The 12,825-nt window shown below is 41.1% G+C and overlaps 2 pseudogenes; one reads left to right on the forward strand and one right to left on the reverse strand.

Moving 5' to 3' along the window:
• Positions 1-2,433: 2,433 nt before the first annotated feature.
• On the reverse strand, positions 2,434-5,811 carry LOC149097490 (uncharacterized; annotated as a pseudogene).
• A 2,104-nt stretch (positions 5,812-7,915) lies between these two features.
• On the forward strand, positions 7,916-11,067 carry LOC149097491 (uncharacterized; annotated as a pseudogene).
• The last annotated feature ends 1,758 nt before the right edge of the window (positions 11,068-12,825 follow it).

A 12,825-nucleotide genomic window follows, 5' to 3' on the forward strand; every position in this document is an offset into this window, starting at 1 on the left:
TCATGTTGAGGTTCTGAACTGCCTGTGAAAAAGAAGCCCGAGTTTTTATGGGAAGGTCAAAATTATGTTATATATGGCACTACTGCTGGCCATGATACACAGATGTTCAGTGTATTAAACCACGAGGTCGAAGTTGTTGATCCAACATGGTATTTGTGTCTTGAACATATATACGTGTACAGTCAACTTGGCAGTGAAACAGAGAATGCATTGGGTTAATTATGGGATTTTATTTAAATCTCACATAAACTATACACACCAGTTGGAAAACAGTTTACAGAAAGTTAATGGACAATGTGCTAGTGATATTATATCTTATGCAGCTAGGGCCTCCTAGGGAGTTGGTTAATGAGAGAAGTACAAGGGAACAAAGGATGTTTGTTTAGATTAAGTTGAGAAAACAAGGGATTTCTCTGCTATTAATAGGAACTTGACCAACTTTTGAACTACTGACGTATTATAACGGAATAAAATTAGGCGAAAAAGCGAGGTTTTTGATTGACCAGTGGAACATGTACATTTTCCCTTTCCCTCTGTCCATGAGGCCCTAGGCTCGGTACAAATTTTGCACTGCATTGTACATCAAGAATTGGAAATAAAAATGACTTAAATCTGATTTTACAACTTTTCTGCTGCAGATATAGAGGAGGTGGAGTAAAAACTCTCCCGTTCCTTAACGCAATCCCCGACAATCTTAGTCCCAAGTTAAATTTTCACTCATGAGTGATTTCCATAACTCAAGTTAATAGACTGAATACCATTTTCAAACTTCTATTTACCCATTATAACTATAAGTAACTATAATGAATACTACAAACCTATGTTTCATTAGTGTTTATATGCTGCTTATAACCTTGCCAATCAAATCAAAAAAATGCCAAGCAATAGCAATACATAAGGAGAGCTTTCCATTTGACCAAACAATTCAGTTCAGAAGGTTTAGAGCTGAATTAAAAGGTTAGCAAATTCCTTGTGAATCATTCAACCAAACTTACTGGCAATTCCAGGAGCAAAATGGAATGGAAATTTTAAGGCAGAGAATATTGAAAACTTGGGTACACGGTGCATATTTGTTCCCTTTTGCAAAATTTTCACCATCATTAACTCGTCAAGTACAGTCAACCAGAAGATTCTGTTTCATTGGCGGCTCGAAATTTCCAGAAATTGAAACCGAATTGTTTACTCAAATGGAGTGCAACCAAGCTTTAGAGTGTTTTCACTAAACATTTTTCTGTGTTATCATGCAAACGTTTCCTTGGGAGAAAAAGAAATGTGTGATGAGGCCAAACAAAGAAAAAAACCGACTAAAGAAAAAAAGCGAATGCCCGGATTCAACTCGGGCAGCTGGCACATGTTTCGGGGAATTATGCAGAAATAACCACATTATGGCTTTTGAATTGTTAATGATCAAGCTACAATCATGGACAAAAGTGTTGAGACATTTTAGCAAAACTAACGCTTTCGAACTAACAATAATACTTTGTTTTTGAATAAAAACACCGTTTTCATCTCTAGTCAACCCCCTCCCCCCAAACAATGTTGCAAAACGCTGCGTTGATGATTATTCGTTTCCAACATTGGAAAAGGGGGAAGGGGAGGTTACCTTTCACGAGGGGAGAGGGGAGAATTTACACCTACGGAAATAGGGATGGTAATTTTCATGTGTCTCAACAACTTTTGTCCGTGATGGTAGCTGTATTGCAGCACAAGTGCGGAATCACCACCAGCAGTGGCTTCCAAAGATTATAAACTTCTGGCGTTTGTCACTCTAATCAGAAAGAGAACAGTCAAAGTGAAAAAAACCAAAAAAACAGTCAAACTCCAAATTCATTTTCCGGTTTTTCGCTTCCCGATGTAATTTTTCCGCGTTTAACGAGCACGTGGTTTGGAGCACTAGTTCCCAGATTTCAGTTGTTCCAAACGAAAAAGCGCGGTTACTTTGAAATGTATTTGCATCAACTTTGAACAAAACGTGCAACTTTCACATCTTCTGCCAGCTGCCCGGCTTTTTGGCCTAGAATGGAGGCAACTATAAACAGTGTTTCTTTACCAGTCGAAAGAGGAGTTCCTAAAAGGTAAGAAAATACAAGTTCACTGTACTATATGGTCTTAAACTCTATGTTGATGTGTTTGCCTGTAAATTATTTGTTTCAATTCGTACGCGGCCAGTTCACAAAAACGTACGGAAACAAAACACCCAACGATATTGCACTGCACGGAATCTTTAATTAAGCGTAATAAATAGTTATTACAATATTTGTCCCCTTTATTCACTGCTGGGCATAAAGGCTAAGAGGAGAACACTGTAAGCTTTTAAACTTTCTCAAGTATTCCCGTATAGATTTAAGTTGTCTCAGCTATCCTCAGCTATGGTTATAGAAAAAGTTTGACTGCTAGCACAAAGAAATGTCAAAACGTGTAACCGGCTCTTTTTTAAAACTTGAAAAAGGCACCTGGACCCCAATCCTCATCAAGGGCCCAATCCTGTTTTCGACCCTTGCCTCGACCTTTACCCTTGCCCTTACCTTTGCCTCGTCCACCTCTAACTGGTTTTCCAGGCTTGTCAGTCACGAGGCCAGCCAGTATCAAATTGTAGGCGTTGACTTTGTCGTTCATGTTGGATATACAAGCCGGCGAGAATCGCTCTCCAAACGCTACAGAATCGCAGTGAAATTGCTCAAAGAACTGCCGGACATCTTCTATGTCTTTGGGGATCTCCCTCTTTCCTTGCTTTCGGTAGCCCATCCACACTTTCGCCGCGTGTTCAGGATTTGAGAAGTCGTCTGCATCGAACTCCACCAATCCGGCTGTTTTTTCGGTTGGGAGGCGTGCCCTGATAAATTTCATTGCACTGAACATTCTCCACATGTACTTGCTACTCTTTAGTAAGCACACCTCCAGAGGACTCTCCTCACAGTTTTCAATCATGGACACCCACAGGTCTTTAGTTGACAGCGACTCTACTGACTCCACCTTCATCTGTGTCGCTCCCACAATATGACGTATGGCGCCACGGGTGTGATAAGCTTCTGCCGCGTAGATCAGGGCCTTGGCGAGATCACTTTGCGGGGACAAATGCAAAATGATACGTTAGCTTACAGATACTACCGGAACAAACCGATCATTCGCCACTGAAAAAGAAGTCCACTAGTGATCAACAGTCAGCTTTATAGGAGCTCAGTCACGGAATTTTGCTTACCCGCAAAATTACCTTTAAATTGAAGGAAACCTGAAAATAGTATTTAACTAAGATAGAAAAACACGAAAGAGATAATAATTAACCATAAAGGAACAAGGATGGTTACGGATAAAGAAGATTAACACGGATTACAAACGACGAACTTCTGTCTTCAAAAATTTAAACTAAACTTTTCGCGATACGCAAACTACGAGGAAGCTCCTTTAATAGTTTAAGAACGTCTCGGATTTGGGCTGAGACATGAAGAGGGTCCAATCTCTTTCCCAGAGCCTGCCGAAGAAGGTCAAGATTGGCCTGAACGGGATTTGAGGGTGAAATTAAAATTAAAAGATATACAAGGCGAGAAAACAATTAACTAAAGACATGATATCTAGAGTGACAAGTACATTTTCCCAAAAAGCGCCGTTTAACTGAGTAACACTTTCGTTCATCTCGCAAAAACTCTGTTGTCTCAACATTGTTCAATTGGCTTTTCTCATTGTCTTCCACGACAAATGGATCACGGGAAATTATAGTTCTCGCCCAAAACTTCTTTTATGAAAGGATTCGTTATACTGTAAGCCATCGATGTTCTTATAAACAAAAACTATAGGTATATAATTACCGAGAAAGGCTGGGTTATATCCGCCCTTTTCTGACATCCCTTTGACCTACTTCGCGTACTCCTTATTATGGGCTGTTCTTAACGCTTCCTGGGAGTTCAGCAGGCCTCCAAGTTTCATTGGTGCTTTAGCATTCATTTTCTTGAAGGTGTCCAGCCAAAAGTCCAGCTTACCCTTGGATTTCTTGGCATTTTTCGTAGCCATCTTGGCTCCAACCTCCATCTCTTGAAAGAAATTCTCGTTGTTCTTGAAAACCTTGTAGTAAGCACTGGCCAACTTCTGCATGCTATAGCACGTCGTTTTTTCGTTGTACTCTACACCACTGGAAAAGCCAGTTGGAAGGCCGGCAAACAAAAATGGCATGGCGTATTCAAGTGTGAAAGCGTAGACACTGGTGTCAAACACAATCTCCGACGGTTTCCCAAATCCGTCGGCATCTTGAAAATAGTTGTTGAACTTCTCTACCAGACAACCAGCATCTTTTCCAATCAGCCCCACATCGTAGTCCGAGGTACAAGAGGCACCCCCATAAGGTTTAGAATAACACACGGAATCAGGGATCTTTGTGTCTTTGTCAGCATTTCTCTCACAGGGAACAAGCTTTCCGTCGCTTTGTGTGTAAAGAATGTGTGTCACCAACAGGTACCTAGCGGCTGTGATGTAGAGAAGTTTAAGGCAGCTGTCCTTTGAGCGGAATGCGGGGTTGTTTTTTGTAGTGTCCCAGTCGCTGTGCTTTTCAAAGAAGCTCTTTACTCGATTTGCCGCGCTGACAAACTCATCAGTCCCGAGATGTTCTTTGAAATCAGGTTGCTTGATCCACGCGTCCATTGCGGGGTCTTTTTCAAATCCGTAGCGGTCCACAATGTTATCTTTCATCCAGACAATTTCTTCGTCATCTGCGGGGTCACTCTGGTATGAGGCGAGAAATCTCAAAAAAAAGTAAAGATAAAGTTCGAATTCGTTGTAAATAAAGCACTCCGGGGGATTATCGTTGTTAACCAACATGGTATATAGGACAGGGGGAGGGGATGGCGAGCTAACTCCCGATAGCCGTCACGTTGGTCAACAATTTGCGATGCACGGTAGCTATGTGGTCTATCAGGAGCAGAACAGGCAGCCAAGACGAAAATTCTCGGAGAAGCAGCTTACCCTAACAGCCTAACATTCCACCACGTTGGAAAGTTAGATTCTAGGGAATGTTCACTCTGTATTCTGACGTGTTAGTAACACAAGCAAACCCATATTTGAGTGTTTTGTTTTACAACGCCTTGAAATGTGAAAAGATCGGAATAAAATTCATCACTATACATAGAATAGGATTTGAATCTTCAAAGCTTCATATCCGTGCTTGGATTCTAAGAGGGAAACCAATACGGCAGCTATCGTGAGGAAGGCGTCTCATATCTTTTTTGAAGACGTTTTTTAAATCTAATAGGCTACTTTCAATTCAAATTAAATTTCTTGACCAAGAGGCCTAGAAGACTCACAAAAGTAATGATTGCACTGGCTCCCTCATTGGCTCCCTCTCTCCCTCTCTCCCTCCCTCCCTCCCTCCCTCCCTCCGTCCCACCGTCCCTCCCTCATTGGCCATAATATTTATGCCGTAAGCAGTAATCATATTATCATCTCGGTGAACTGATCAAAATAAATTAATACAGACGCCTCATCAAGTAGGTTTCCTTCAAGAGGTTCGACGAAGTAATCTGGGTTGTCGTTCACCTGGGTCACATCGTTGTAGACTGATATCGGGTACAGCTCGCCGCGAACCTGACATTAACACCAGACACTGATATAAATGCTTTGATTTAAGATACTTTCATAACAGATTCGATGTGTTATTTCATCATCCGTACATCATATCTTCCAACTTAGACCTATGCAATTCGTTTTACCTGAGAAAACACTGATGCTCTGCTATCACAAAATATGAAAAAAATTTACAAAGAAAATTGGAAATCTTACCACTCCTCCATGAACCAACATGAAAGCCAGAAAACTCGCCAAAATCATTTTTCAAGAATCTGTAAATGCAAATGAAAGTTGTGATTAGTCAAGAAGAATTTAGACGGCGAAACTGGAAATGATGTTTTTAGTGAGAGGTGAGGTCCATCGGGGTTCAGTTGCAAACAAAGAGAAGAAAGAGAACATGACAGTGGAACCTGGTTAATGGGAACGCCAAAGGGACACGCTAAGTGTCCGCATTATCCGGGTGTCGGTATTAAGGGGGCTCTCAGAACTGATAAGCGTCACAGACGTGTGTCCACACTAAGGCTAAAGAATACAATTTTTAAACAACAGAATGATGTTCAATGCTTTGTCTGCAATTTAAGCTCAAACGCAAAAAAACCTTACGTTTTTTCCAATAATTACTCGGCTAGCACTCAAAGGTGATGTTCTCTGGTCAGTTGTAAACGTGGATAACTTAATTTTAATGAAAAAGCATTAACCAATATGAAACTTTCATTTTATAATTGGATACAAATAGCATATGGTCGTAACAAATGAACACATACAGCGACCTACAGTGGACATAACCAGTTGTTAAACAATAAAAATGCAAGCCAGAATGCATTCGAATTATTTATGTATTCTTTATTAAATAATTAAGGGAAAACTTATTTTTTGGCGCAGGAAGTATAAATTATTGGAGCAGCCATAATATAATCGTGAGATATTTCAGGATATTTCCTATTTCGATGCTGATCAAATTATCCTTTCTCCTTATATTGTGTTATCAACTGATATACTCTAGAAGAAAAACTTGAGTTCATTCATATTTCATTGAGCACCATCATTTGCCGAATAGTTGGTTAAAATCTAACTAGAAAACCTTTAGTCACTGTGTTTAGCGTAGTGAGCAGCGTAGCACTGTGCCCTTGTTAACAAAAAGACGGCCGCTTCTTGGCGTTTTCAAAGTGTCTGTGAAGAGCACTTTCATGTTGAGTTGTCCACGTTCAACCGACATCGAGTTAAGGTTAGACTAAAGTTGTGTTCTCTTGTGTACTATGCTCTATACTCGTCTTGCTTATTTTAGTACATTGATCTGAACTCTGAGTGGGATGTGAAATGCAGATAAACTTGGTAAAAAAATTCCCAAATACTTGATTTTGATAAGCTTAAATGATTTTTACCCTGTCTTTTATTTACACTTTTGCTTTCTGATTGAAAAGATAATAAAGGTAAAGAAATCCCCTATAAGCTTGTTGGAACACGTATTTATAGGTCGACAGATTTTTTGGATCAACACTGAAAATGTTTGCAAATAAGGCTACTTATTTTGATGTATGTTACGTGCAATATATATAGAGACAAGCGGTTAAGAAGTGCTGTCTCATAAGAAACCTTACTTATAGCCTTGAGTGAAATGCAATGAAAAAGGTCTGTACGCTCGTACGACTTGAATACATGCAAATTTTCCCAGCAGGCAGACAAACATCAAGATCAAGATCTGTATGTGTGAGTGTGTGTGTGTGTGTGGGGGGGGGGGTGGGGGGTGGGGGAGGGGAGGTGGAGAGAGAGTACTCTATGGCTTTTTGTTGGCAAGAGTGTTCTCTGACTGTGACCCAAGAATCCGTAGCCTTTACCTCTCCATGTTCAGCTGTAATTTTGCCACCCTAGCTATTCTGGACGTATGTCTTTTTAATGTGTGTGCAACAAAAGTCTATACGCTTTGTGAGATAAGTATGACCTTGCGTAGTACAAACCTGGCTTGTTTTAACAGCATTTAATAATACACCAATAATTGCAAGTCCACCAACATATTTCATCTCCAGATTACTTAATCCACGAGTTTGGCCATAACTCTCCTTTGATTTTTTTAACCACCCAGCATGTTACGGACGGGGTAATACGTTTAAAATAGATAGATAAGTGCACTGAGTTCTGATTAATGTAATCATAAGAGATATTTCTGTGGATGATATTTCCTTTAATAAGACAATTTACAGTCCGCTTCATCAAGAAAAGATTTATTTGTGACGACTCACGTTTACAGTCAGATAGCCTAGCCGCGATAACCGAAGAAAATAGATTAGACGATAACTCCGAATGTACTGCTTTACTGGCAATAAAAAAGGAAGTATATACAAGAACATGGTTGAGATAGGATGAGGACATGTCCAAAAGAACACTTAAAGCAGAGGCCACCTCAATTGTTAATGTATAGATTGATTTTTAGCTTCGTCGGGGCCGCATTACCAATTCAGAATTATTTCATTAAAAGTTTAATCATTTCTTACTTCAAGCTGGGAAAGCCTCATCGAGGGGTGGTTATCAGTGGCTGGTTGGTTGGGTTCGATGATTTTCAAAGAAATCTCCGTTTTGCGTCCAGACTCGCTGGAAGAGTTGTTTTGTTTTGTAGACTTTAATAAAGAGCCAATTCATGATTATTCCTGGAGGGTATTCTACACATTGAAGACATATTTACATATATCAGTAAAGCGGCACTGATTTTCGAAGTTATGACCTGAATCCATTTTCTTCGGTTATCGAGGCTAAGCTATCTGTCTTTAAACGTGAATTGTCACTATCAATCGCATTGAGGAGCAGTCAGTATTTGTATTGAACGAAGGTGGTTGTCTGCGAGAGAAATGCTGACAACAAATTAGTGATCCCTGATTCTGTGTGCTTTCCTGAACCTTTTGGGGGTGCCTCTTGTACCTCAGGCTACGATGTTTCACTCGCTGGAAAAGATGCTGGTTATGTGACAGAGAAATTCAACAACTATTTTCAAAGTACCGACGGATTTGGGAAACCGTCAGAGATTGTGTTTGACACCAATGTCAACGCTTTCACCCTTCAATACGCCATGCCATTTTTGTTTGCCGGCCTTCCAACTGGCTTTTCCAGTGGTGTGGAGAACAACGAACAAAAGACATACTATAAAATGCAGGAGTTGGCCTGTGCTTACTACAAGGTTTTCACGTACAGCGAGGAGTTCTTTCACGAGATGGAGGTTGGAGCCAAGATGGCTATGAAAGATGCCAAGAAATCCAAGGGTGAGCTGGAAGTTTGGCTGGACACCTTCAAGAAAATGAATGCTTAAGTACCACTGAAACTTGGAGGCCTGCTGAACACCCGGGAAGGCTTAAGAACAGCCCACAATAAGAAGTACGCGAAGTAGGTCAAAGGGTTGTTAGAGAAGGGCGGATATAACGCAGACCTGCTCGGTAATTACTTACCTTTAACTTCATTTACCGTAAATCCTCGAATTAGTGCCCGGGGCGCTTATTTCAAATTTAGGGGAAGACGGGGGCGCTTAATCCAGGGGGGGGGGGGGAGGGGGCGCCTATTTAATTTTTTTTCCAAATCTTGGCCTGACATGATCATTGTTTTAATACATCAGCTGCGCGTAAACAAAAGCATAAGCTGTTTGTCGACATAAAAAGCTGATCCTAAAGTTTAAATCGCGGCACCTTTGGTACTTGTAATCTTTTTCCAAACTTAACGAGTTCACAAACTAAAACAATGTACAAATCTAATACTGCGCGGAAAAAACTACACATCCTTTGTTGTCTGATTACTCGTCCACAATATAGGGGGAGGGGAGGGGGCGGTTATTCGACGGGGGGCACTTATTTTGAATTTTGGCGGATTGGAGGAGCGCTTCATCGAAAGGGGCGTTTATTCAAGGATTTAAGGTAGTTCATTTCTCTTTTATATGTATATCTTGTTTGTGTAATTATCCGATGAAATTGTCTCGAAACGTTTTTCACGTAGTATTAGCCTTACAGTCTATTGTTTGTCTTCATACATTTTTTGACTGATCAGATCTCTTGTAGATCCTACGTTGGCAGCGTTCATCGTGTGAGGTCCCTTGCAGTTTCTTGTTTCTCTCTCTTTTTTTTAATTTTAATTCATAAATTTTTAGTGTTTTATTTTCAGTGTTTAATTTTGTTTTTCACTCCTCTCTCGGAAGAGCTTTTCATTCGACTAGATGAAAGGGGTTAGTTCTGGATGAGAATTCTACAATCTCAGCTATAGACCCTATTCATAAATGGCTGTTAATTAAAAATTCTTTAGTAAGTATTAAAATTAGCCCAACTAATCTCGTTTTGAGTTGATATAATTCAAAAGAATTTTTACTCTCAAATAAAGTTAGCTGGGCTAATTTAAATGCATATAACAGAATTTTAAATTAACAGCCATTTATGAATAGGGTTTATTAGCTGTCTCAGCTATCATTTCAAATTGCAGCTATTTCTCAGCTTTCAGTAAATATGGCAGATCATAGATCTCTGTCATAAAGCGCAGCCATCCAGACTCCTGATTCAGAGACTGATCCAGACCGAACTTGACCCTCTTCGGTCATCGCTGACCGAAAAAGTGCAGGCTCTGGGAACGAAATTGAACGTTTACTTCTCAGCCCAAAAACTAGTTTGTGAACAGGCTCTCTAGTCGCGGATGGGAGGAAAGAAAGAAAGAAAGGAGAAGAGAGACTCTCACCCCATCCTCCCTTCGGCCACAGCACTCTTAGCCAGTCCCTCCTCGGCCCTTCCAGCCGAGGTCAGACCCTTTTAGCCGGAGCCTGTTCTTAAACGTGACTGTTTATGACCAGCGGACCTCGATTTCAGTAAAACATGACTGATCAGTTTGCTCCGGTAGCATCTGTAACAGTAAGCTAAGCTATCATTTTGTATGTCTCCGCAAGGTGATCTCGCCAAGGCGGATGTCTACGCGGCAGAAGCGCTTCACACCCGTGGCGCCTTACGCCATGTTGTGGGAGTCACACAAATGAAGAAAGTACTGGTAGAGTTGCTGTCAACTGAAGACCTGTGGGTGTCCATGATTGAAAACTGGGGTGAGGCTAATAAAGACTATCACCACTGTGAGGAGAGCCCTCTGGAGGTATGCTTACTGAAAAGTAGCAAGTACATGTGGAGAATGTTCAATGCTATGAGATTGATCTGGGAACGCCTTCCACGCAAAGAAAGAGACGGATTGGTGCAGTTCCGTGGACAGGGATTCTCAAATCCTAAATACGTGGCGAAAGTGTGGATGAGCTACAGAAAGCAAGCGAAGGCCGAGATTCCCAAAAACATACGCCATGTCTGGCAGTTTTTTAAGCAATTCCAGTGCAAAGATGTAGCTTTTGGAAAGCCATTCTCACCGGCTTGTATATCGAAGATGAATGACAAAGTCAACGCCTACAATTTGAAACTGGCTGGCTTCGTAACTGACAAGCCTGGAAAACTGATTGCAGGTGGACGGGGCAAAGGCCGGGCTCGGGCTCGGGATTGGCTTCAGGGTGCATTTTTTAAGTTTTAAAAAAGAGTTTTTGCACTTTTTGACATTTATTTGTGGTAGCAAACGTTTTCCCTTAACCATAGCTGAGGGCGAGGGGGGACGGGAACTCGCATGTAAAAAGGACGGGGCTTCTCGTCGGAAAGTTTGAAAAGAACCCCTAAGAGGTACCAATTCTAAAATAACACATTTACTGACACTTCATAATTTTTAACAGCGATAAATACACGCAAAGTTGATTGTCGAATATCTCCTGTCATATTTTCTTCGGCGTAATACCATAAAAGGTACCGCGAAAGCTTCCGCTGTTGGCCTTAATAATAATAATAATAATTGTCGCGGCTAATCGCCGTCGCAAAGTACAGCCATGACGCAGCTCAACAAGGTCGAACCGAAAGCATACATTGGCGCCTCTGGCAGCCGCTATACGGTCCATGTGTGACCTTGGAGCACAGCTTACAGCCAGCTGGAATCAGCTGTATGTTGGCCTTTGAGGCTGAAGGCCCTAGGAGGTACCAAAACCGCTTCTTTAACCCTTTGAAAGTACGACGAGCACCTCCGTTCTTTTTGTATGGGAGTCCCCCGTCCCGGGCTTGAATACGGGAGTGCCAGAAGGCATCTAAAAGCTTTGAGTATAAATCTACTAACTCTCTGATTAGCCTCTTCCAGGCGATCAGTTAGTTGGGACGCAGCGCGAAAAACAGCGCGCGAAAAAAGGGAGTGAAAGAGGGGAAGTCGCGGCGCTTTTTTTTTTTTTAATTTTTTCGCGCTGCGCCCCAACTAACTGAACGTCTGGAAGAGGCTATTCTCTGATCGGCTACACTTCTCACTATTTATTCTGTTGTAGATAATGAGTAGCATAGCGTTGTGCGGTTTTTGACAAACTGACGGTCGCTTCCTTGTGTTTTCGAGGTGTCTGTGAAGAGGATTTAGATAAAGTTTTGAACGACTAGTAGATTTATACTAAAACAATTAGATTATTCACTCTCGATTTCTATGCGTGATACTTTTGACGAGGGCGCACTATCATGCGATAGAAATCGAGAGCGAATAATCTAATTGTTTTTAAACTATTAGATTAAAATACCGTTCCACCCTTTTATGCCCCGCAGTCAACAAAGTGGGCAAATATCGTATAACTATTTCTCACGCTTAGTGATTCCAAGAGTGTAGTTGGGTGTTTAAAATAAAGCCCATACAGTCACAGTAAACTCGTATTTTCTTACCTTTTGGGGATTCCTCTCTCGACTGGCAAAGAAACAGTATTAGTTACTTCAGTTCTAGACCAAAGCCAGGCATAAGATGTGAAAGTTGCACCTGTTAAGTTGATGCTGTTATCACTGTAAAAATACCATTCGAAGCAACCGCGCTTTTTCGTTTGAGGAACAACTAAGATCTGGGAACAAGTGCGCCTAACCACGTGCTCGCTGAACGCGGAATCGAAAATACTAAATCGGGAAGGGGAAAACCCGAGAAAAGGGAATCTTTAAATGTTCTCTTCCTGATAAGAATGACAAACGCCAGACGTTTTTAAACCACTGCAAGTGATGACTCTGCACTCGTGCTTCAATATAGCTTAACTTGGTTTATTCTGCTATTCTGGTCTACAATTGAGAAGCTATAGTGTGGTTGTTTCTGAGTACTTCTCCAAAAAAAATGAACTGCTTGGCTTCCTGGCTGTCGCTTTTTTTCCTTCAGCCATTTTTTGGCGTCATCATACATCTTTTTCTCTCCCAAGGAAAGTTTGCATGGTAACACAGAGAAATGTTGGCTGAAAACACT

Source organism: Orbicella faveolata, unplaced genomic scaffold (genome assembly GCF_042242905.1).
Source record: "Orbicella faveolata isolate gen_17 unplaced genomic scaffold, um_ofav_v1 contig_47, whole genome shotgun sequence".
In the NCBI taxonomy this organism is placed as follows: Eukaryota; Metazoa; Cnidaria; class Anthozoa; order Scleractinia; family Merulinidae; genus Orbicella; species Orbicella faveolata.